This window comes from Mesoplodon mirus (genome assembly GCF_964341445.2).
Source record: "Mesoplodon mirus genome assembly, chromosome: 19".
In the NCBI taxonomy this organism is placed as follows: Eukaryota; Metazoa; Chordata; class Mammalia; order Artiodactyla; family Ziphiidae; genus Mesoplodon; species Mesoplodon mirus.
The window spans coordinates 28,271,105-28,291,514 of NC_138995.1; the positions used below are offsets into that span (position 1 = coordinate 28,271,105).

The following is a 20,410-nucleotide window of genomic DNA, read 5'->3' on the forward strand; positions in this document are numbered from 1 at the left end:
CAGCTCCCCGGGGCAGGGACTCTGTCGTACTCCTAGCTGTAGCCCAGTACCTAGTGCAGGGCCTGGCATGTAGAAACTCAGCAAATGTGTGCTGCGCAGGTTAATGATTGCAGGGTGGAGCCCGGGCTGGAGTCTGTGCTGTCAGTTACCCACCTCGCAGGAAGTAGGGGCATCACCCTAGTGAAAATGCCCTTTGGTTATCCTACCCCCAAGAAGTTTCTAGGGGTCTTCTTCCTGTGTGGCCTGCCTTCTCTCCACCTTCTCCTCATCCTCCCTTCTCTCCTATCTCCTTCTTCCTTCTTTTCAGGACCAAATATCGCACTCCCAGCCCATACACGTGCTCCATGCCACGAGCTGCCCCGCCCCCCCATGTCCTGGTCCCTGCTGACCTCTTTGCACACAGGCCCCACCCACCCCAATCCCATCAAGGTATTTTTCCAGAAATACGTCCTTCCCTGAGAGGAATTCTGTGAAGGGCTATGGCAAGAATTAAAATGTCACCTCTTGTTTTTTTTACATAAAACAGAGGAAACAGTCCATATGTAGTAGGAGAAAACAAGATACAATTTAATGTTTAACAAAGATTACGGTTCAGCCATTCTTTGGACAACTATGCAGCCACTTAAGATGACAGTATACTCATACTACAAAGAGCTAATTTCCTTAATACGTAAAGTGCTTTTACAGCTCAATAGGAAAAAGACCAACAACTCAGTGGAAAAGTACGCAAAGGATATGAACAGTTTATGGAAAAGGAACTATAAGTGACCCTTAAATATTTGAAAGGATGCCCAAAATCATTCATAATAAGAGAAATGAAAAAAAAAAATAGGACACCATTACTTGTCTACCAGATCTGCAAATATGGAGAAGTTTGATAACACGTGTTGGGGAATGGGTGGGAAGCTGGCCTCCTCATACATGTTGGTGGGAGTGAAAATTAGTACAACACTTAAGAAGGGTAATTTGCCAGATTTATCAAAGTTCAAACTCCGTATTTTCCCCTTGACCTTGCAAACACACTCCTGGATGTTTTCGCTAAAGATTTATTCTCACGTAGGCAAAAACGATGCTTGAACAAGGATATTTGTTACAGCACTGATTGAAATAACAAGAGATGAGAAACAACCTAAATGCCCAACAACAGTTATATCAATTATGCCATGCACTGAAATACTATGTAGCTGTTAAAAAGAAAAAGAAAAAAGGCAGATTTGTTTTGTTTTGATGTGGAAAGATTTCCAAATTACATTAAATTAAAAAAAACAAGATAAAAAACACTATATTACAGTATACTACCATTTGTGAGAAGGGGATATATATATACACACACACACATATATATATATGTGTATATATATATATATATCTCCATGTGCCCACCTGGACTGTCTTTGGAAGGAGACATAAGAACCTGATAACACTGGTTGTTTTCAGGAAGGGTTATCTGGTGGCCAGGAGACTGGGGAGGGAGGGAGACTTACTTTTCATTACATACCTTTTTACTTGTTTTATATTATTGTACTATGTGAATGTACTAGCTACTAAAAACTAAACAATTAAAAAAAGGATATCATAGCATTTAATCTTCCTTTAATACATAATTCCATGTTATTTAGTTTAAAAAGTGTAATTCCATTTTGGTTTTTATGTTATGAGTCCACTAAAAAAGATAGGAATATACACATATAGAAAAAAGTCTGGAAGGAAGAAAACCAAACTGAGAATAGAGGTCACCTGAGTGTGAACTCAACGTTCCCTCAAGTTCATTGAGGTTCTCCTTTGCCAAATGTCAGAGGCATCCCAGCCGGAAGGGCTGCTAAAAACCTTTCTGGGAAAGACTCCTGTGTCTGGGAATTTATCAGAAGACTTTGGAGTGACTCACAGGATGTAGCAGGAGTCCCATCACAGAGAATCAGGTTGAAACAGGCAGGGTAAACGAGTGAACTCAGGTTTCCCCAGGTCCCCCATCTTTTCACCCCAGGAAACCTACTGGTTTCATGCCCTGCTCTACTAGTGAGAGAGGATGACTGCAGAGCAGAAGAAGAGTCTGGGGTCAGAGGTGGCCAGAAGAACTACGCTGACATTCATCTCCACCTTCCAGATCCACAGAGAGCCTGAGAATACTTAGGGTCTCCCAAAAGAGCATAATGGGGGTTCATGACAATTTCACCCGGCTCTCAAGGCTCTAGGAAACCCCAGATGGCATACAGGTTACTTAAGCATGCTTATTTTATGAGTAACAAGTCCCACATATAACCAAGTGCTTGCCTGCCTCACCACTTCCTCCTGGTTTTAAGGGCAGTAGATGGCAGAGATATGATCTTCAGGGTGGTCTGAGGGACCAAAAGCCTTGCCTCTCCAGACAGCCTGCACTAACTGTCAGACTGATCAATTTTTCAGACTTTTTGTTTCCTTCTCAAATCATTTGGGTGTTTGCCTTGCAGACTGAGTTTCATCCAAGATAGACTTTGGGCTACCAGCAACACTCAAAAAATAGATCCGGTAAAGAAAACCCGTAGTTTACATCCTTAGAAGCCCTCCAAACAGTTTTTACAAAGTATTTGCCCCTGTATTTAATTTGCTTAATCCTTAGTGGGACTCTGTGGAAAGCAGAGGAGAGATTCTGGGATGACAAATTAGTTTCCTAGCTTTGCTACAAAGAACCACAAACTGGGTAGATTAAAATGTAAGAAATTTATACTCTCACAGTTCTGGAGGCCAGAAGCCTGAAACCAAGGTGTGGGCAGGGCCATGCTCCCTCTGAAGCCTCTAGGGGTGGGCCCTGCCAGCCTCTTTTGGCTTCTGGTGGTTTCTGGGCAGTTCTTGGACTCCTTAATTTGTAGATACCTCATTCCAATCTCTGCCCGTGTCACATGGCTGTCTTCTCCCCATGTGTCTCGATTTTCCTATGTTGGCCTCCTCTCTTATAAGGACACCATTCATACTGAATTAAGGACCCACCTACTGTAGTATGACCTCATCTTAATTATTTACATCTGCTACACCCTTTTTTCGAAATAAAGCCACATTCTGAGGTAGAGGGGTTAGGACTTCAACGTATCTTTTTCAGGGACACAGTTCAATCCATAACAGACAGGGGAAGACATACTAAGTAATTTGGCTGAATTTTTCTCAGAGGGGAGGTGGGTATATATGTTGGGTGTAAGGAGACTGACTTGGCCCTACAAACAGCCAGGCACGTCTGTATCTGGTGGAGGAATAAGGCTAAGCATATTGGGAAACTCTTCCAAGGAACTTTCCCTTCCACTTGTCTGCTTTCATCAAGGACCCATCACTCCTCAGGCTGGTGCAGTACCTTGAAGGACATGTTATCATCCCCATTTTACAGATGAGAAACCAAGGTTCTAAGAGAAAAAACAGTCCAAGCAAATTCAAGGTGCTAAGAGCCCTGGTCCTTCCGCCTCCCATGCCAGGCTCCAATCTAGCTGGTGCTGTGCTTTGTTTTTTTGTTTTTGTTTCTGTTTTTGGCTGCGTTGGGTCTTCGTTGCTGCGCAGGCTTTCTCTAGTTGCGGAGAGCAGGGGCTGCTCTTCATTGGGGTGCACGGACTTCTCACTGTGGTGGCTTCTCTTGTCGCGGAGCACGGGCTCTAGAGCACAGGCTCAGTAGCTGTGGCGCACGGGCTTAGTTGCTCCGCGGCATGTGGGATCTTCCTGGACCAGGGATCGAACCCGTGTCCCCTGCATTGGCAGGTGGATTCTTAACCACTGCGCTACCAGGGAAGTCCTGGTGCTGTGCTTTGGAGGGGAGGCAGGTGGGCATAAACAATGACCAGTCGGCGCTATCGGTAAGTTTTGAGGAAAGCACGCTGGATGGGGGGCCTGCATGCACCATGAAATCATCAGATTTACCCCCGCTCTGTTCTCTGGTAAGAGACCAAGCCTAGTGTTTTCTGAGCTTACTGCTTCTTAGAAAGAAAAGCAATTTGGAGGGATGAGGCTCCATGTACTGGCCCCGGGTACACCCTACCTCCTGCCATCCCCAGGTTTGGGAGGCTTGGAAGTGCTGGTTTTCAAACTGCTTTTGAAGCCTGCAGAACCCGCAACCTCTTAAAAAGGAAACATAAGAACCCCAACGTATAAAATGGATGCAAACGGTGCTGAAGGTGGGGGGCCTCCCTGCACCTCCCCAAATGGCCATCCCAGCAAACTCCAGGTCCTGGCCCCCTGGGTGAGAAAATGGCTGAAAATGACTTGGAAATGCAAAAAGCAAGTAGCAAAACGACACCCATGTAAACAAAAGGGCACCCATGTATTCACCTATTACTTATGAGGTTAAAACGCTCATCAGGAATAGTCTGTGAGATTTGACATTAAGGAATTACTGTTAAAATGTTTAAAGTTATGCTGATGGTATTGTGGTTATGTCTTTTAAAAATCTCCTTATTTTAGTACGTTGTGGGAGAGTTCGGTTGAGATGCTGTGTGTCTGTTTGCCATTTGTTTCAAAATGAAGTGTGGTAGGAACGAAACTGGGCTGGTCTGGGGTGATGACTGTTGAAGCCTAAGTGGTGGTTATGTGGAGCTTGGTTATATCAAAACGGACATATTTGTACAGCTCAACCTAATTCTATTCCTTCTACTTTTATTTATTATTTTATTTATTTATTTATTTTGGCTGCGTTTGTTGCTGCACGCGGGCTTTCTCTAGTTGCGGTGAGTGGGGGCTACTCTTCGTTGCGGTGCGTGGGCTTCTCACTGCGGTGGCTTCTCTTGTTGCGGAGCACGGGCTCTAGAGCGCAGGCTCAGTAGTTGTGGCGCACGGGCTTAGTTGCTCCACCGCATGTGGGATCCTCCCCGACCAGGGCTGCAACCCGTGTCCCCTGCATTGGCAGGCGGATTCTTAACCACTGCGCCTCCAGGGAGCCCCTATTCCTTCTACTTTTGCACATGTTTGGAATTGTCCATCATAAAAAGCTCTTTTAGGCTAAAAAGTCCCACGCAATGAGCAGCGGGGACTTCTGAATTCTTTAAAAGACAATTAAAAGTTGAAGCTCCAGGAGGTGACAGGAGCGGTGCGAAGGTGGGGAGGAATGGGAAGGAGCGGGAACGCAGCTGCGTCCCGAAAGCCAACCCGGGTACCCAGACTTGCTTTCCTCTGCAGCTCGAAACTCATCCCCCAAACTCTGCAGGGTGGCAGGCTGAGCGCTCCCCCGCCACCGGCGCCCCATCTGCCCACCCGTTCATCAGTCCAGCCGTCCGTCGGCCCGACCATCCCTCAGGTCAGCTACCTGGTCATGGGTACGTCCAGCTCCAGAGTCCTCTGGCATCCCCTCCTCCCCGCTCCGCGCGGCGTCTGCACCCCGAACCTCCCTGCGCAGCTCGCCCCAGCCGGGTCCCGCTGCCCCGCGAAGTGGTGGGCACTCACCGGCTGCGCTCCCGGCTTCGCCGCGCTGTGCACGAAACTGAAAGTAGGCGCGGAGAGCAGCCTGCGCTCCCGGCTTCGCCGCGCTGTGCACGAAACTGAAAGTAGGCGCGGAGAGCAGCCTGGCGGCGGTTGAGGGGAGCCGGCTGCCTCTGCCGGGAAATCACGTGGGTTCTCGGTGCCCCGGCGCGGGCGTGAGCGCGGGATGGGCGGGGGCAGCACACGCCCTCCTGCAGGGCCCGCGTCCCGCGCCTCTTGGAGCTCAGCCACCTGTGCGGAGGACACCCAGAGACGGCACCAAGGGACGCGGGGAGCGCTCGCCCCTTTCGTGGATGCGATACTGAGGCGAAGGGATGAGGGGTTGGCACACCCGGGTCGCGCCAGTAGACCCCGGGCTGAGTTCGGCTCTCCCTGCCTCCCTGGAGACTAAGAAGGAATGGGACAGGATAGGAAGGAGATGCTCGCTGTGCAGGAGGAGACTTAGAACCCAGGGGGTCCAGCCTCCTTTTCTTCAGCGCTCGCCAGGATGGAGGGAGGGGAGACAAGAAAAACGACCATAATTGCGCTTACTGAGCCCTTGGCCCTTTGGATGGTGTTAAACGCTATGAATTTAGGAGAGAGGTGAAGGAACTTGTCCAAGTCACACAAGGGACACAGGCAGAGATGAGGAAGAGGTGGGACAAAGAGGACAGGAGGAGCAGAAAGAGGGTGAGAAGCCTCCCCCAGGCGGGAGTCAGCAGCAGTCCTGAGTGGCCGCTAGTCCGCTATCCTTTCAGAGCTGACTACAACCTCCCTGGCTTTTTGCATTCCTCCAGGGACAGGAGCTCCTGTCCTGCAGAGGATACATCCATCCCCATGGACAGGTCTGCCCTCTAGGAAGGTCATCCGCCCACCTTTCCGTGACATCCCAACAGTGCAGCAGCTTTCACTCCCAGCTCTTCTATCCCCCTGCCTCTCAAGCCAGCCGGGTGTGTGTGAGTGTGGGTGAGGGCACTGCATGGTAATGGTCACAGGCACAACCATCAGTGTCAGACACCCCTGGCTTCAAGTCGTCCTCTTCAACTTACTGGCCAAATGCCTTTACTTCGCTGAGCCTGAAGTTTGCCATCTGTAGGATGATAAGAACCCCTCCACGCAGAGAGGTCACGAGAATCTGATGACCTAAAGTTCAGGCTAATGTAGCCTGTGCCTGAAGCCAATAGGTGTCCTTGCATTTCTGTCTCCTTCTGCCGGTCCCACGTCCCTGTGAGAAGGGAAACTGCTCCCCTTCCGGCACCAACTCTGATATCCAGAAATCACATGACAGCACGGATTTTGCAGTCAAGTGCTTGTGGGTGATTCCCAGCTCCACCACTTCAGGTAAATGCCCTGACTTCCCAGGCCTCAGTTTCCTCATCTGCTAAATGGGGTATTCCAAGCTTCCCCAGGCCACTGCGGGGCATAGTGGGGAATGGATGAGAATGCGAACGTGGCTGTGACTGGGTGCACGGGAGGGACTATGCCCTAAGATCAGGATGTGCACTGCAGTTCAGCTCATGTTCACTGAACACCTGCTGTGTTATTGGCCTGAACACCTACTCCCTATCCAGGCTGGGAAGAGCAGATGGACACGTGGACAAATAACCACAATCCTGAGAGACAAATGCAGACCACTTTCAGATGCATTTAATTTTGGACAGCCCCTTGAGGATGGCAGAAGACAAGTTATCCCATTAGGCAGATGAGGAAGCTGAAATTCAGACAGGTCAGGTGAGTTGCTGAAAGTCACATAGCAATCAGGAGCAGAGTTGGGTCTTAAACCCAATACCCTTTCCAGCCTGGAGATACCTGGCCTGCTGAGGTGGTTATCACTGAAGGACTCTGGGAGAGCTACCTTCCCAAATGCTCCCTACCCCCAGCCTGGCCTGTGGCCTGGAGTCTACCATCAGCACATTGTTCCTTTGGCTGAAGGTGTGCATATGCTCCTCTGGTATACATTAAATGGCCGTCCATCATTTACACTTGAGTGTGAACAAGTTAATAAGATTTTATTGGCGGGAGATCAAAGGGAATCTTGGGTATTTGGATTTGGGGGTAGGAAACACAAGATGTGAGAGTCAGGGGGACCAGAGGATGGAGCCCACATTTACTGGGCACCTGTGTGCCAAGTACCATCTCTGTCGAGTGTAACCGATAGGCGGCATTTGTGAGCACTTAGGACATACCAGACAGTGTTCTGGGTACATGGGCTTGCTCCTTTAATCCTCACGGCGGCCCTTTTAGCTCCATTTTTACAGGTGAAGCAGAGACAGAGGGGGTAACATGCCGAGATTACACAGGTAGCAGCGCAGGAGCCGGGATTTGGACCCAGGCAGGGCAGCGCCAGAACCCCTGCTCTTGGTCACCATGTGATACTCCCCCTAGGCTAACACAGTCCTTACCAGAACCCTACGTGGAAGGTATTATTATCATCCCATTTAACAGATGAGGAAACTGAGGTACAGAGGGACCCCAAATTAGTATTTCAGGATACTGGGATTTGGACCCAGGCAGGGCAGCTCCAGAACCCCTGCTCTTGGTCACCATGTGATACTCCCCTAGGCTAACACAGTCCTTACCAGAACCCCATGTGGAAGGTATTATTATCATCCCATTTAACAGATGAGGAAACTGAGGTACAGAGGGACCCCAAATTAGTATTTCAGGATACTGGGATTTGGACCCAGGCAGGGCAGCTCCAGAACCCCTGCTCTTGGTCACCATGTGATACTCCCCCTAGGCTAACACAGTCCTTACCAGAACCCCATGTGGAAGGTATTATTATCATCCCATTTAACAGATGAGGAAACTGAGGTACAGAGGGACCCCAAATTAGTATTTCAGGATACTGGGATTTGGACCCAGGCAGGGCAGCTCCAGAACCCCTGCTCTTGGTCACCATGTGATACTCCCCCTAGGCTAACACAGTCCTTACCAGAACCCCATGTGGAAGGTATTATTATCATCCCATTTAACAGATGAGGAAACTGAGGTACAGAGGGACCCCAAATTAGTATTTCAGGATACTGGGATTTGGACCCAGGCAGGGCAGCTCCAGAACCCCTGCTCTTGGTCACCATGTGATACTCCCCTAGGCTAACACAGTCCTTACCAGAACCCTACGTGGAAGGTATTATTATCATCCCATTTAACAGATGAGGAAACTGAGGTACAGAGGGACCCCAAATTAGTATTTCAGGATACTGGGATTTGGACCCAGGCAGGGCAGCTCCAGAACCCCTGCTCTTGGTCACCATGTGATACTCCCCTAGGCTAACACAGTCCTTACCAGAACCCTACGTGGAAGGTATTATTATCATCCCATTTAACAGATGAGGAAACTGAGGTACAGAGGGACCCCAAATTAGTATTTCAGGATACTGGGATTTGGACCCAGGCAGGGCAGCTCCAGAACCCCTGCTCTTGGTCACCATGTGATACTCCCCTAGGCTAACACAGTCCTTACCAGAACCCCATGTGGAAGGTATTATTATCATCCCATTTAACAGATGAGGAAACTGAGGTACAGAGGGACCCCAAATTAGTATTTCAGGATACTGGGATTTGGACCCAGGCAGGGCAGCTCCAGAACCCCTGCTCTTGGTCACCATGTGATACTCCCCCTAGGCTAACACAGTCCTTACCAGAACCCTACGTGGAAGGTATTATTATCATCCCATTTAACAGATGAGGAAACTGAGGTACAGAGGGACCCCAAATTAGTATTTCAGGATACTGGGATTTGGACCCAGGCAGGGCAGCTCCAGAACCCCTGCTCTTGGTCACCATGTGATACTCCCCCTAGGCTAACACAGTCCTTACCAGAACCCTACGTGGAAGGTATTATTATCATCCCATTTAACAGATGAGGAAACTGAGGTACAGAGGGACCCCAAATTAGTATTTCAGGATACTGGGATTTGGACCCAGGCAGGGCAGCTCCAGAACCCCTGCTCTTGGTCACCATGTGATACTCCCCCTAGGCTAACACAGTCCCTACCAGAACCCTACGTGGAAGGTATTATTATCATCCCATTTAACAGATGAGGAAACTGAGGTACAGAGGGACCCCAAATTAGTATTTCAGGATACTGGGATTTGGACCCAGGCAGGGCAGCTCCAGAACCCCTGCTCTTGGTCACCATGTGATACTCCCCCTAGGCTAACACAGTCCTTACCAGAACCCCATGTGGAAGGTATTATTATCATCCCATTTAACAGATGAGGAAACTGAGGTACAGAGGGACCCCAAATTAGTATTTCAGGATACTGGGATTTGGACCCAGATTTGAAGGCCAAGCCTTCCCTCTGTGTTCCCCATTGCCCAAGGTTGGTCCCGAATACCAGGGGCCTATCCTGTCCTGGGTCAGCAGCCCAGGTGGCAGGATGTGCTTCCACAGGACCTGGCCTTGGGCAGCCCTTGTTTCCTCCCTGGAGGAAGCAGCAAATGCCCCCACCCATGCTGGGGGACTTCCCAGTCTTTTGTCATAGGCCTAGATCTGAGTTTTTGGGCTTGGATGGAAGGGCCAGGGCTCGGAGGGGTCCAGCAGGTTAGTGCTGTCCTGGCAAGCTCTGGGGTTCCATGTCTGTAAGTCCTCCTGTGCAGACCTGGCTGAGATGCTCTCCTGCACCTGGAGTGGCAAAGGAAGCTGAGGGGCTGCACCTTTCTGGAGCAGAAATGAGCCCCAGGGCCTTGTAGAGTCCCAGCTGGGCTGGGGTCCACAAGGGGCAAGACTCCAAGCAAGTTCTCTGTCTGCCCCTTGTGATGGTGAAAGTTTTCATTTGGGGGAAGGAGCTGCCCAGGGCTGCCAGGTCATCCTGATACTGTCTTTGGGGCATCAAGTTGGGGGCCTGGGCTTCCCAACCCCTTTGGGGGTGCTCTCTTGGGTGGAGTGAATCTCCCAACTGGTGTCACTATCCTGAAGGCTTACATCCCAAGGGCTGGAATTTCCATGTTGGACTCAGGACTTGGGGACTGGTGAAACCACTCTGACTCTTTGTGCCAGGGGCCCTGCCTTCCAGCCCCCAGGAGCACTCCTGGTCAGCTTAGTGGGTCAGACCCTTTCTTTGGACCCTGAGGGAGGAAGAGAAACAGACCCAAGAGAGCATTTAGAGGGGACCAAGGAGGAAGGAACCGGGTTCAGAAGATGGTGCCTTCCCCTCAAGTCTTCCCAAACCTGAAGAGGTGTCCCTCTGCAAAGCTCCACCCCAGATCTTGCCTCCTGGCTGTCTCTCCTGCCCGTCAAAATAAAGGCCAGGCCTCCTCTGCACCTTGATTATGTGGGCCCTGACCTCCTCTCTCTCCCTCTCCTCTTTGCTCTCTGTGCTACTCCGGCCTCCTTTAAGTTTCTTGACTCTCTCATGGTTCCTCCTAGGGACTTTGCACATGCCAGTGTCTTCCTAAGCTTTTCCCCCTTCCATTTGGCCAATGTGGCAGCAAGGGATTTTCTTCACACGCCCTCCCTGGAGGCTGGTACCTCCCAAGACTGAGATGGCAGAAAGAAACCTTTTGTATTCTAGCCTGAGTGGGAAGAAGACACGCTTTGAGCATCATAAGGTGGTCTGGCTCGTGCTCATAAGAGGTTACTCTTCCATGTTAAAGTCTGATTTGCTTTTTAGAGGCTCCATCCTCCTCCTCTTCTACCAGAAACAAGACCTCTGTGAGGGCCCCCTACCCTCCCTGCCATCCTCCGGATCTGAAGCCCCTATGGTCCCATATTTCCTACCCAGCAAGGGAACCACATGGAACACAGAATGGGTGACACCTCATACAGAAAGCTGGTCAGAACAGGAGATGGGATATTGGTGGGTGGGTGGGGAAGAGGGCCCAGTGCTGTGGGGGAGGGAAGAGAGATGGTCTGAGAGATGCTTTCTGCTGACTGATGGGGAGGCTAAGAAACCCAGCCAGGGCTTCCCTGGTGGTGCAGTGGTTAACAATCTGCCTGCCAATGCTGGGGACACGTGTTCGAGCCCTGGTCCGGGAAGATCCCACATGCTGCGGAGCAAGTAAGCCTGTGCGCCACAACTACTGAGCCCGCGTGCTACAACTACTGAAGCCCGTGCGCCTAGAGACCGTGCTCTGCAACAAGAGAAGCCACCGCAATGAGAAGCCCGCACACCACAACAAAGAGTAGCCCCCCAGGCTTCCCTGGGGCGCAGTGGTTGGGAGTCCGCCTGCCGATGCAGGGGACACGGGTTCGTGTCCCGGTCCGGGAAGATCCCACATGCCGTGAAGCGGCTGGGCCCGTGAGCCATGGCCGCTGAGCCTGCGCGTCCGGAGCCTGTGCTCCGCAATGGGAGAGGCCACAACAGTGAGAGGCCTGCGTACCAAAAAAAAAAAAAAAAAAAAAAAAGAGTAGCCCCCACTTGCCGCAACTAGAGAAAGCCCGCGCGCAGCAAGTAAGACCCAGTGCAGCCAAAAATAAATAAATAAATAAATAAATAAATAAATAAATAAACCCCTCTCCTTTAAAAAAAAAAAAGAAACCCAGCCAGCTCCTGCTCCCTTTCTCTCTACCAAAGTCACACGCACAGGCAGATATTCAAAAAGACAGCAGGGTCAGCTCAGCGTATCCTGTGGGGAAACAGAAAGCTCTGGGCAGGGCCTTCTCCAAAATACCCCCTGCACGCCCCAGTAATGGAGCCTGAGATTCCACCATTAGAGTCATCTCATGTGGACAAATATCCTACAAGGTCAACATGGAAAGGGAATTTGGGGATCATCAAGTCTAACTCTCTCATTTTATAGGAAGGGAAACTGAGGCTTGGGGCCGGGCATGAATGAGCCTCCCAGCCCAGGGCTCTTCCTGCCACATCAGGTGCCATTAGGAGACCTGTGCCCTTAAGGGGGGTTGAGCTATCTGTGGGGTGGCAGAGACCATATTCTCCAGTGAAGCAGGAACAGGGATCCACGCTCTGGCCAAGTCATGGGTGTGCATTGCCACCCACAGGAGGAGGCACCTTGAGGGAAGGGGACCCAGGACTGCTGAGCTTCGATGACTGGAGAATCAGGGGCACTTGCAGCTCCGCCTGGGAAGGGCCTAGAAGATGAATGAGAGCCTCCCTGTCAGGCATGTGTCCCCAAAGCCTCCTCCAGCCCAGACTTTTGAGATATGACCTCAGGGGTGCCCATTGTGGTGATCCTTGTCCACAGGAGGTTCTGGGTAGACTCAACACTGCTCCTCAGATGACGAGCCCACTGTGAGCACTCCCTGGGGCACAGAGGTGACCCATGGGGCAGACGGCCCCACAGCCTGCAGGGCATTCATCTATATGCCTATGAAAAACTACATCTCAACCCACCCTCTCTTCCTGTCCCCACCCCCCAAATGGTACCTCTCCTGAGTGGTCCCTCGTAGGCCCTGGGGAGGGCTGTGACTGCATCCCGTCCAAGGAACCAAGGCCCGGGGAGCGGCCAGCTGGCCAGTGCTCTCCTGCCCTCCCCACCCCCTTAATCCACACCACCAGGGTTCCATTTCTGCAATCTCAGCATCATCCCAACAGACACACAGGCAGAAGGGTCACAAGATAAGGGAGGGATCATCTGGTCCCGTTGCCTGATTTCCTTTAGGACTCTGTGTCCACTTTTTTTTTGGCCTCTCCTGTTGCGGAGCACAGGCTACGGACGCGCAGGCTCAGCGGCCATGGCTCATGGGCCCAGCCGCTCCACGGCATGTGGGATCTTCCCGGACCGGGGCACGAACCCGTGTCCCCTGCATCGGCAGGCGGACTCTCAACCACTGCGCCACTAGGGAAGCCCCCCGCTTTCTTTAAGACATGAGGTACATGGGGCTTTTTTTGTCCGCACCTCAAGGAATGCGAGAGCTTAGCTCCCTGAGAACCCTTGCCCCCTACAGTGGAAGTACGGAGCCTTGACCACTGGCCCGCCTGGGAAGTCCCACTGTGGCGCTTATTTCTCCAGGTGCACCCAAGACCACCTACCTTGGTCAATGTGGAAAAAGTCAGTTTAATCCTGAAGTCAAAAAGATGAGAATTTGGCCCTCCATTGTGCTCCCAATCCCCCAGAAAAGAAACTCTAGGAATTATTTCAAGTGCTTCCGTCTATATTTAGGGCCCTCCATAGAGAGCCCTTTTGAGCTCTCTCATGAGATTTGCCATCCCAGCCACCAGGCCTTTGCTCGGGCCCTTCCTCCGGCCATGCCCTCCCTCCATCCTTCACGGTGCCTCTTCCTCTGAATTAAGACTCTAGGTAGGAGTCTTCTCCCCCCAGAAGTCAGGTCCTAAGTCCTGGAGGGAAGGAGCCATATTTCCCCACCAATATCCTGTGCCTGACATCAGAGGGACAAGGGAGGGATTTGCTGAGTCAACCACTCACCCCCTCTCTGCAGACATACTGGGAATCCAAGAGGCTTAAGATCTCTTTCCTGGAGCAGGAGGCCTGGATGGTAGTGATGGTGTGTGGTCAGCCCACTCGAGAAGTTCTCTTGTTCTTTGTACATCCCGCGCTCGACCGGTCCCCGCTTCACCTCCACCCCACTCACGTTAACTCACGTTTGCCCCCCGCCCAGCTAGTGCTTGTTTTAATCCTTAGGCCAGAGTGGCTCCACCTGCTAGTTTATTAAAAGGAAACAACTGCCCACCTGATAGTCCTTAACCTGAGGGCCCGTGAGGGACACGCCCCAGCTGCTGGTTTCCCTGGTAATGATGACCCCACCTGATGTCAATTACCCTATGAATGGTAGCCTCCTTCTCCCCACCCCACCCCCGCCCCATCCGGCATTAACCGGTGAGGTGTCGCTCCAGGAATTTTTGCTTAAGATCCCCTGTCCAAGATCCGCGATGGTCTTGAGGCTGGGCAACTACAAGGCTCACAGGCCTGCAGACTGCAGCCCACAGGTGGTATCCTGGGGAGAGAAACCAGGTTCCCTGTGAGCAGGGGCCCTCCTCAGAGCAGAGAGCAACCCCCAAGCCCAGGACCCTCAACTCTCTATGCTGAGCGATGGGAGAGGTGTGGGGAGAGGTGGACCCTGGGGACTCTTGGGGTCAGCCTAGCATTGATATTCTACAAACAAAAGGGAGCTCCCCAGGACCTGCCGCTTGGGGATTATGTGGCACATCCTCTCCTGGATTCTCACTCATCCACATTCTCAACAGCTTCTTCCTGGTTTGAACCGGCACCAGGACTTTCCCGAATGGCTCACTTCCTCCACCTCCAGAATGAAACCATCAGCAAAGCAAGGTGACACTTCATCTGCTGGCAGTTGGATTTAGCTGCATTTTTACATTCCAGAGACCAAGTATGGATCCTCAACCAGGAGCATTAGCTTTACCACCTGGGAGAGAGCTTGTTAGAAATGCAGACTCTCAGGCCCTACCCCAGGCTCACCAAACCAGAAACTCTGAGAATGAGCCCAGGAATCTGTGTTTTAACCCCTGCAGGTGATTCTGATACAGGCCAAAGTCTGAGACCCATAGCACTAGAAAACTTTCAAATAGCCTCTTGATTTGGGGTTATGAGTTGTATAAGCACCCAACCACCCACCCCTTTTTTCTTCATAGCTCCGGGCACAATTAGTGGTTATATAGTCTTTTGTTTGGCTAGCTATTATCTATCTCTGCCTATGTCCCCTAGACTATAAGCTTCACAAAGTCATGAACCATATGGGCCTGGCTCAGAGTAAGAACTCAACAGATATTGTTGAAAATACATCCATCCATACATAAAAATGCCGGGGCCACAGAAACTGTTGACTCTGATATGAATGTGACATGTGACCTTGAACAAACGTCCTTCTAGTTCTCAGCCTCTGGAACTCCCTTTGTACAGTGAAGGGGTGCGTCCAGCTGACCCTTGAGGGCCATGCCGCTCTCTACCATTTTAGCAGAGGCTCAGTTTGACGCCTCCCCAATCCAGCGATCCCGCACCAGCGCCAACCAAGGCATCTCCTCCCACACCCCATCCCAAAGCCTTCTGGAGCTTCTAATGCTTCCTTCTGGCCTTTAAGTCTCCTTGACATGATCTCAACCTAACTCCTGGCCTGACCTGCAACTCCTTTACCCCCAAACAACCCTTCCCGCAGCCACGCTGGGCTTCCTTCCTCCCCCTGGTCCTGTCACTGCTGTTCCCCAGGCAGGACACCTGCGCTTGGCACTCTCCCTGCCCCTTAAGAGCCAGTTCAAACTGCCTTCTGGAAGCACTCCAGCACATAGAAGTCTTGGTTAACAGATTCCTAAAAAGCATGTATGTCCACAGTCAGACTCAAAAGCAAGAAGGGAAGTCCTCAGGAGCCAGAAACAAGAGGGGACTCTGAGAAAAGTCAGGGGAGGGGAAATGAAATGGGATCTTCTGGGAGATGGAGTTTACAGCTGGGTGTTAAGAGTACTCTAAACTTTTCAGATTCCTAGATTTTAAAAAAAGTAAATAATAGAAAATTTTAAAAGATTAAAAAAAACCAACCTAAATGCAATGTGCTAACCTGGATTGGATCCTGGGACAGAAAAAGTATATCAGTGGAAAAACTGGTGAAATTCAAACAAAGCCTGGAGTTTGGTTAATAGCAATATACCAACATTAATCTCTTAAGTTACAACAAATGAGCCATGGTTGTGAATGACCGTGGTGGGTTTTTTTCTTTATACTTTTCTCTGTTTTCCACTCTGTGCCTACATTACTTTTGTCTGCCGTTTTCATGTATGAAGAAATATTGAAGACATGCAGAGGGGCATTAGGAGTAGTACTGATCATCAATTCCTTACCTACAATGACAAAATCAAACACGCTCTGAAGACTACAAGTTTTTTTCTTAAGTCTGTCAGCAAACCTGGCCATTTGGATGGCAGGCTGTTTATAGTACTTATCTTGCTTTATGTGAAAATTCATATGCAGAGAAATATCAGTGGACTTGATTGTGGGGTGCCACCCCAGATCCCATGCAGGTGCCCTGCAATACATCCAGTGTGCATGTACCTGCACTACCTTCTAAAATGCACAAAATTCTGGATTTGGAAAGTCATGTGGCCCTAATGGAGATGGACAGTGGTTTGGGGACCTATGTTACAAACACCCAGGTCCCACCACCCAGGTTAAGAAATAAGATATTACTAAAACTGTCAAAACTCCCACGTGTACCCCATTCATAACTTGTATCGTGTGATTTTGATGATCAGGAGGACAGCCATGTTTTAGAAACAACCAATCACAGCAGAAGCAGTGAGAAGAACTTGGAGGTTTCAGAGGTCCATCTGTGGAGGGGTTGCCAACTACCGGCCTCCCCATCTCCCTGCCTTCCTCGGTCTGTACCCACTTCACCTCTTCAAGTGTAAGCCTCAGGGACTTCCCTGGTGGTCCAGTGCTTAAGAATCCGTGCTTCCAATGCAGGGGGCGTGGGTTTGATCCCGGGTTGGGGAACTAAGATCCCACATGCTGCTGGTGCAGCCAAAAAAAAAAAAAGTGTAAGCCACAAAAAGTTGCCTGCCTGGGCGTAGGGAGGGGAATGACACCATCACTGAAGAACCATGATACCCTTGTTCTGACAGTAGAGCTTGGACATCTTGAGGCTGTAGACAGTTACCTGGGTCTGGCTGGCGGGGAAGCTATGGGAAAGCAGTGGGAGACACAGAGGGGGTCCCATGGCTAGGATGGGGGCCCATCAGAACAGCTGTGGCCACTGCCTCTGGAGACACAAGGGACAAAGCTGACTCGGGTTTCCCAGGGCTGAGAAAAAAAGGAAGCAGCTAGGGCAGTAGCTGGGGCCCAGGCCACCCCATCACTAATTTGCCAGTGACCTGGGCATCACTCTTGCCCTCTCTGGCCCTTGGTTTTCTCACCTGTGTGATAGTGAAGTAATCCCTTGCCCTGCCCACCTCTTAGTGTGTGGAAAGGCCTTCTGTGCCTCACTTTCTTCAACTATAAAATGGGGATAATAATAGTACCTACCTCCGAGGGTTGTTGCAAGGATTAAATGAGAGAATCAACGTAAAGAACTTGCAGAAGGACCTGCGCATGGTCACCCTCCAAAAGAAGCTGCCATTGCTTTTGTGTAACAATATTCATGAAATGCTGACTATGCTTCAGCCCTGGGTGAGGATATGGGGGACAGTGCAGAGCTCAATAGACCTGGTCTCTACCTTCAGGAGGCTCAACGTTTATCAGATAATCCCAGAACTAAATGCAAAATGGCACCTGAGGAGCGTTTTAAAGGATGGATGCACCGGGCTGTGGTTTGAGAGCCCTGGAGAGCAAATCTCACCTAGTTAGGGAATGGGGAGACCCTTTCTGAGGATAAGGAGTAATCAGATGGGGCAAGGAAGAGGGGACGCCTCTGGGCAAGGGGGCACAGCATGTGCAAAAGCCCTGTGGTGGGTGGGGAACATGGTCAATGCACAGAATGCACAGGCAGCCAGGGGCTGGGAAGTACGGCCCGAGGTGGCCTGGGCAGGAGGAAAGGACCTCCGATTTGCAGACTGTTGGGCTGGGCTCAGGGAGACCTCTCCCCATCAAAAAATTGAACCAATAGGTACCTTGCAACAAAAAGTTTTATTTAATACACAGCTGAGCTCATACAAAAGAAAGGGACAATCCCAGACACTAAAGATGAAGAGGGAAATGAGAGCTAAAACCGTAAGTAAGGTGGCCCAGAGAGACAGGCACTGGATGTGAGTTCAGACCACACTAAAATGGGGTTTCTGGGGCTTCCCTGGTGGCGCAGTGTTTGAGAGTCCGCCTGCCGATGCAGGGGATGTGGGTTTGTGCCCCGGTCCGGGAGGATCCCAGATGCCGCGGAGCGGCTGGGCCCGTGGGCCATGGCCGCTGGGCCTGCGCGTCCGGAGCCTGTGCTCCGCAGCGGGAGAGGCCACCGCAGTGAGAGGCCCGCGTACCGCAAAAAAATAAATAAATAAAATAAAACAAAATGGGGTTTTAACACTGTCAGAGGGAGAGAAGTGAGAGGAGGGGGGATGGAAATACCTCCTCTCAGTGAAAAGGAGACCAAATGACTTCACCCACCAAAGGAAGCCACCAGAAACGTCAAGGTGGGTCTGGGAGGGTATAACTTGAGAACCCAAGCCTGCAGCTCGGGTTCAGCATAATTCAGATGTGCAGCTCTGAAATATGTATGTATTTATACTGCCAGCATGGTGCAGGACCTCCTGAACTGAGAAATGGACCTACAAAGCCAGGAAGGAATGGATGATGTAACCTTTGGGGTCCCTGGCAGTAATAAGTGCAAACTTATTCTCTAAGGAAATGTGGGTGATTCAGGGAGCAGAGTCTGTCCACAGAAAAACCAAATTCCACTAAAGGTGAGCTTCTAAGAAAATAAATATTACAAGCCGTACAAGGAAACCACGAGAGAGAGCTAGCAAACACAACCAACAAGAGGATAAGCACCCCAAGGCTCTGACATAATAGAACATGGAAGAAACTACAAAGGAACTAATTTTTCAATGATTAAAGAAATAGAGCCATAATGAAAGCATAGGACTCCAGGGGGAAAAAACAAAAGATAGATTTTGAAAAGGAAAACTTGAAAATAAACTCAAGAAGATGTGGAGGAAAGGGAACCCTGTGCACTGTTGGTGGGAATGCGTATTGATGCAGCCACTATGGAAGACAGTGTGGAGGTTCCTCAAAAATTAAAAATAGAACTACCATATTATCCAGCAATTCCACCTCTGGGTATCTTTCCAAAGAAAACAAAAACAGTGATTCAAAAAGATATGCACCCCCATGCACACTGCAGCATTATTTGCAAAAGCCAAGATATGGAAGCAACCTAAGTGTTCATCAATAGTTGAATGGATAAAGAAGATGTGGTATAACAAATATTACTCAGCCATGAAAAATAATGAAATCTTGCCATGTGCAACAACATGGATGGACCCAGAGGGTACTGTGCTAAGTGAAATAAGTCAGACAGAGAAAGGCGAATACCGTATGATTTCACTTATACGTGGAATCTAAAAAACAAAACAGATGAACAAACATAACAAAACAGAAAGACTCGTAGATACCTAGAACAAACAGGTGGTCGCCAGAGGGCAGGGGGCTGGAGGGATGAATGAAATAGGTGAGGGAGACTGAGGTACAAACTTCCAGTTATAAAATAAATGGGGACTTCCCTGGTGGCGCAGTGGTTAAGAATCCGCCTGCCAATGCAGGGGACACGGGTTCAAGCCCTGGTCTGGGAGGATCCCACATGCTGCGGAGCAACTAAGCCTGTGGGCTACAACTACTGAGCCCGCGGTCCACAACTACTGAAGCTCGTGTGCCTAGAGCCCGTGGTCTGAAACAAGAGAAGCCACTGCAATGAGAAGCCCGCGCACCACAACGAAGAGTAACCCCCGCTCAACACAACTAGAGAAAACCTGCACTCAGCAACGAAAACCTAACACAGCCAAAAATAAATAAATTTTTAAAAATAAAATAAAATAAATGAGTCACAGGAATGAAATGTACAGCATGGGGAATATAGTCAATAATATTGTAATAACTCAGGTGATAGATGGTACTTAGACTTATCATGGTGATCATTCTGTAATTTATAGAAATACTGAATCGCTATGTTGTGCACCTGGAACTAACATAGTGTTGAAGGTCAATTATACTTCAATTTTAAAAAATGAACTTAATAGAATTTCTAGAAATGAAAATTATTAATTTTAAAATGAAAAACTCAGTGAATGAGTAAACGGATTAGACACAGCTATAAAAAGAATGAGTGAATTGAAAGATAATTGAAGAAATGATTCAGAATTTAGCACAGAGAGAGAAAGAGATGGAAACTATGACACAGCAACTAAGAGACATAGAATGGAATGAGAAGGCCCAACATACGTCTAGTGGAAATTCAAGATATTAAGAATAGAAAAAATAGGGCTTCCCTGGTGGCGCAGTGGTTGAGAGTCCGCCTGCCGATGCAGGGGACACGGGTTCGTGTGCCGGTCTGGGAAGATCCCACATGCTGCGGAGCGGCTGGGCCCGTGAGCCATGGCTGCTGAGCCTGCACGTCCGGAGCCTGTGCTCCGCAACGGGAGAGGCCACAACAGT

At 50.0% G+C, this 20,410-nt stretch overlaps 1 protein-coding gene across 2 annotated transcripts in view; it reads right to left on the minus strand.

The window, feature by feature from the left end:
• Nucleotides 1-20,410, minus strand: part of NLRC5 (NLR family CARD domain containing 5) — a 113,057-nt gene that overhangs the window by 90,248 nt on the left and 2,399 nt on the right. The window contains exon 1 of one of the 2 annotated variants that reach the window (XM_082607422.1): nucleotides 5,389-5,403. The exons of the other annotated variant lie outside the window; for it this stretch is intronic. The gene's annotated coding sequence lies outside the window, so the exon portion shown is untranslated. Of the gene's footprint in view, nucleotides 1-5,388; nucleotides 5,404-20,410 lie in introns of those variants that run through there. 2 annotated transcript variants of the gene reach the window in all.